The sequence below is a fragment of the Henckelia pumila genome, chromosome 3 (assembly GCF_033568475.1).
Source record: "Henckelia pumila isolate YLH828 chromosome 3, ASM3356847v2, whole genome shotgun sequence".
Classification (NCBI taxonomy): Eukaryota; Viridiplantae; Streptophyta; class Magnoliopsida; order Lamiales; family Gesneriaceae; genus Henckelia; species Henckelia pumila.
This window is the reverse complement of record NC_133122.1, coordinates 146,361,546-146,367,545: the sequence shown is the minus strand read 5'-3', so window position 1 is coordinate 146,367,545 and position 6,000 is coordinate 146,361,546.

The window sequence follows — 6,000 nt, the reverse complement described above, 5'->3', positions numbered from 1 at the left end:
ATCCACGTCTCTTTGGAAGCTAGAGTCGGTATAGCCTTCCAATTTTAGTTCTCTTCCTCCATATACCATGAACATATTCTTAGTCCTTCGTAAGTACTTAAGAATGTCCTTCACGGCTTTCCAATGCATTTGACCGGGATTAGCTTGATATCTGCTCGTGACACTCAGAGCAAATGCTACATCCGGTCTGGTAGATATCATCCCATACATGATACTACCTATGGCTGACGCATATGGTACATGTGTCATTTTCTCTATCTCTTCATCAGTCTTGGGACACATAGACTTGGATAGAGAAACTCCATGACACATAGGTAGATGTCCTCTCTTGGACCCATCCATTGAAAACTTTTTCAATATGGTTTCGATGTAAGTAGCTTGAGTAAGTCCTATCATTCTCTTAGATCTATCTCTATAGATCTGTATCCCTAGAATATAGGATGCCTCACCCAAATCCTTCATCGAGAATCTACCTGATAACCATATCTTTGTTGACTGCAACATCCCTACATCATTCCCAATGAGTAGGATGTCATCAAAATAAAGTACTAAGAATGTCACAGCATCCTTAACTACTTTCTTGTACACGCACGGTTCCTTCGGGTTCTTGATGAAACCAAAATCCTTTATTGTTTCATCAAATTTCTGGTTCCAACTTCTTGATGCTTGTTTGAGACCATAGATCGACCTCTGAAGCTTGCATACCTTATGCTCGCTTCCCATGGATGTGTATCCCTCAGGCTGCGTCATATAGATCTCTTCCTTAATGTTTCCATTAAGAAATGCAGTCTTTACATCCATTTGCCATATCTCATAGTCATACCAAGCAGCTATGGCAATAAGGATTCTTATGGACTTGAACATTGCAACTGGTGAAAAGGTTTCATCATAGTCAACTCCTTGTCTTTGAGTATAACCTTTCGCCACCAATCGTGCCTTGTAGGTCAATACCTTACCATCAGGCCCAAGCTTTCTCTTGTAGATCCATTTACACCCTATTGGAACAATTCCATCGGGAGGATCTACTAAAGACCAAACTTGGTTTGTATGCATCGAATCTATTTCCGACTGCATAGCTTCAAGCCATAAATTTGAATCCGCATCAGAAATTGCTTCTTTGAAGTTTCTTGGATCACATCCAATATCGGGTTCATCTTGATCCCCTTCAAGAAGAAGACCATATCGAATAGGAGGTCTAGAAGTCCTCTCGGATCTTCTAGGTATAGGCGTGTCCATCATTGGTTCCTGAGGTGTAGGATCATTATTTTGTATTTCGGGTTCTTCTCGAATTTCTTCGAGTTCCATCATCTCGCCTTTCTTATCCAATAAGAACTCCTTCTCCAAGAAGGTGGCATTCCTTGAAACAAACACCTTTGTTTCAGCAGGATGATAGAAATAATATCCGATTGAATTCTTCGGATACCCTACAAAATAACATAAGGTGGATCGACTATCCAACTTATCTCCCACTGTCTGCTTCACGTAAGCAGGACATCCCCAAATCCTCAAGTACGAATACTTAGGAGCTTTGCCATTTCATAACTCGTATGGTGTTTTGTCCACTGCTTTGGTGTGGACGTTGTTCAACAACAACATCGCCGTTTCAAGCGCGTAGCCCCAAAACGAAGGTGAAAGCTCAGTGAAGCTCATCATGGATCGAACCATGTCCAACAAAGTTCGATTACGACGCTCCGATACACCATTTAGCTGAGGTGTCATAGGAGGAGTCCACTGAGAGAGAATCTCATTCTCTTTCAGATAGTCCAAAAACTCGGTACTTAAGTATTATCCACCTCGATCCGATCGAAGTGCTTTAATACTTTTACCTAGCTTGTTTTCTACTTCAGCCTTGAATTCTTTGAACTTTTCAAATGCTTCAGACTTATATTTCATTAAATATAAATACCCATACCTTGAATAATCATCAGTAAAGGTAATGAAGTAGGTGTGGCCAAATTGAGTACCAATTCTAAATGGACCACAAACATCTGTATGGAACAAATCCAACAGATTTTGACTACGCTCAGGTTTTCCCTTAAAAGGAGATTTAGTCATTTTTCCTTTCAGGCAGGACTCACAAGTAGGTAGAGAGTTAATATCAGACATATCAAACATGCCCTCTCCCACTAGCTTGTTCATCCTCCTTGAGGAAATATGACCTAGCCTAGCATGCCAAAGGTTTGCCGGGTTTTGACTATCGATTTTCCTTTTGTTTGTTGTTACCGGTTTATCAACATAATTTATTGGAACGTCTTTTAATTTTAAGTTATATAGATCGTTTTCAAGTTGTCCATTTCCAATCAAACATTCATTCTTGTAAATATTGCAAATCACATTCACAAAATTGCAAGAATAACCATCTCTATCAAGCATAGAAACAGAAATAATGTTTTTAATCAAATCTGGAACAAATAAAACATCTCTCAAAAGTAACTTCAAATCATTCTGCAAAATTAAATAAACATCTCCCACAGCTTTAGCTTCAACTCTAGAACCATTTCCGAGCCTCAGCTGGGTCTCACCCATTCTAAGCTTGCGACTTCTTGTCATCACCTGCAAATCATTGCAAATGTGAGATCCACATCCGGTATCCAATACCCAAGAAGTAGTATTAAGTGAAACATTTATTTCAATATAGAACATACCCTTCGCAGTTCGCAACTGCTCTAGATATTCCTTACAGTTACGTTTCCAATGACCGGGTTTCTTGCAGTAATGGCAAACATCCTTGGACTTTTCCATGTTTGAAGCCTTTGTCTTGTTCTTCTTCTCGGGTCCGGTTTTCTTGGGTGGGGCAGAACGTTTCTTACCCTTTGTACTTGGCCCCTTCTTAGCAGAGGAAGAGGAGCCCACCAAGAGAACCGGTTTATCCTTCTTTAAAGTGGCTTCATATGTTACAAGCATATTGACCATCTCTTCAAGGGAGACCTCTATCTTGTTCATATTGAAATTTACCACAAATCCGTCAAACGAAGAAGGAAGAGAGAGAAGTAATAAGTCCACGTTGAGTTCATGCTCCAACACCAAATCAAGCGTTACCAACTTCTGTATGAGCCAAATCACTCGTACCCCATGATCACGGACCGAAGTCCCTTCACGCATGCGACACGTCATTAGCTCTTTTACAGTAGCTAACCTTTCAGCTCTCGATTGAGCCCCAAAAAGTTCCTTGAGTTATACGTGAATGTCAGCAGCATTCACGGTGTCCTCAAATCGCCTCTGGAGTTCATCAGACATCGAGGCTTGCATATAGCATTTGGCCTTGATATCATGGTCCCACCATGTATCAAGTTTGGCCAACTCTTCCGGACTTATGTCAGCTGGTGCTTCCTTCGGAGGAGATTTTTCTAACACGTAGAGCATCTTCTCCGAGGTTAAGACAATCTTCAACTTACGGAACCATTCCGTATAGTTTGTGCCAGTCAGTTTATTTTGTTCGAGAATAGAGAATAGTGGATTGCGCGAATTCATCTTTATGAAATGCTGAAAAGAAACAGACAATTATCAGTGATTGTTTAATTAATTTACTAAGACATAAAATAGGCGAAATTTATTTTATGAATCTCACTCCCACTATTTTAACGATTTCACTACCCTCTAGTGAAAACGGGAAACTGTTTTCCTTAGTGGGAACATGGAGTCCAATTGACAAACTATGGTCCCGAATAATATCAGCCAACCATAATTTTCAAAAGGTAGAGCCCAATTGCTTCCAAAGCAACCTCCACGTTTTTACCTCATGCTCAATAAGGGCCCAATAATATGACGCCGTTTATTGTGACATGTCAAGATGACCCATCAATATTAAGTTATGATGGACGGTCGCCATGTGGATCCTCCAATAATATGAGCCGATCCCATGGGAGTTTCACCCAACTTACAACATTTGTCGATCCAATGTACAGCTTTTCGACGAACGGGCCCCCTAATAATATGAGTCGGACCGTATCCGCGGGTAGCATCTCATACATTGATCGTTGATGGAAGATAGGAACATTTAAACAATTTTAAATTTCCTTTATTTATCTTGATATCAATTTTAAATCATATTTAAAATGAGGGATTTTAATTTTGAAAAATTTGTCTCATCATTTAAAATTTGTATGCTTGCGGGATTCATACAATTTAGTCTAAAACATGCATACAACGATAATATCATATATTATATAGGATGATCGATTCCATTTCTAATCGACCCGTGGTTGCCAATCACGAGTCTAAGTCCAATCCTAGGTAATATGCAGGTATGCAATGCAATCCTATTACATTGAGCTTCCAATTTACATATCTTCAGTCTTTATTGTCTGCTGGGCCCACCTCCGTCTTCAAATCTTCATCTCCCACTAAATCTAATGTATTTACAATAAATAACTATGACAAGTAGGGGATACATTTTAAGGGGTGGGAACGGGCCATAAACCAGGCCCACTTTTATTACATATGACAATTCATATTGGGCCATAAACCAGGCCCATTAATAAATCCAACAACAATAAAAACAAATGTAAATTCCTAACATACACCTACAAAATTGGTCATGGAAATCGTTCATCCTTATCCAATAATATTTAATTCAAAATTAATTTATTGGATAACATGCAATGGCAATTTAAATTAAAGGATAAAATCATATTCCATATATAAAATCTTATTTTACATACAAAATCATATTTTATCTTTTTATCAAATAAAATCATATTTTACATATAAAATCCAATTTTATACATAAAATCATATTTTACTCAATATTTCCATAAGATCATATCTTATCATCAATTGTACCAAAATAATTAATTTCACAAAATCTGATTTAACGGATAAAATCTATAAATTTTCCAAAAATTCAAATTTATCCAAAAATCAATTTTAAAAATTTTCGGACTCGAACAATTCGATCCGACGCCTCGTGGACCAATCAAAAACAATTTTCGATCGAACCAAAAATAGAATTTTAACATATTAAAATTTTAATTTAAAATAAAAAAAAATTAATTTTTCCCGGGCCGCCCGGGACGCTCCCGGGCTGCCCGCGCCCCAAAGGGGCTCGGGCCGGGCAACCCGTCGCTGCCCCTAGGGCAGCGACGACCGCGCCCCCCCCCCCCCCCCGGGCAGCGATCCAATCGCTGCCCGTGTTTTGCCCAAAAAAAAAAAAAATTTATTTTAAAAAAATTTATTTTGTTTCAAAAACCGAGGCTTAAAATTTTTGTACAATCGATTAATTTAATCGCTTGATCTGAGCAACCTGGATCTGATACCACTGTTGGAGAACCGTGATCAGATCAATCAGGATTGATACCCGGTGCAGCGGAAGTTTAAAAATTTTATATGGAACGATTCCATAATGGGTATCAAAACTTTACGATTAAATTGTGCGTGTAAAAATTAAATAACAATTAAATTTTTACCTCCAATCTCGAATCGAGATTATGGACACCAACAGATTACTCTGCTCTTGTTGTATATCCCAGGAACTGATGGAAGAACAATTCTTCAATCAGGTCCACGAACGGAAATTTAATCCCTCTGATAGATTGCACTAGAAAATCTATCAAAAGTTTCTACGAAGAGAATTAACGAATTTGATCCGTTAAACCATACTACAAATTCAAAATTCACAGGATGGAATTTTCGTGCAGAGAGAGGAAAAAGGGGGCGGCCACTTTTAATAAAAACAACTAGGGTTTTCGAAAATTGTGAGCCTCTGTTGTCTAATTTCTGTACTGCAATAACTTATTTATAATGTGGGCTGCTAACAGCTTAGGACCCATTAGTCATAAGTTCAAGCCTGACAAGCAAAGCCCGCATGTTCAGAAATTAATATAAAATTCATCGTGACTCAGATTGATAAACCAATTTCACCAATGTGCACAGAAACCATTTCTGCATCTTTTAAAGTCAAGATAAATTTTTTGAATCCGAATTCAGTGATTTCCAAAAATGCCCATCCCTATGTCATTTTAGGAAATCTTACTCCTCTACTCTTAAATAAGAAGTTCCACT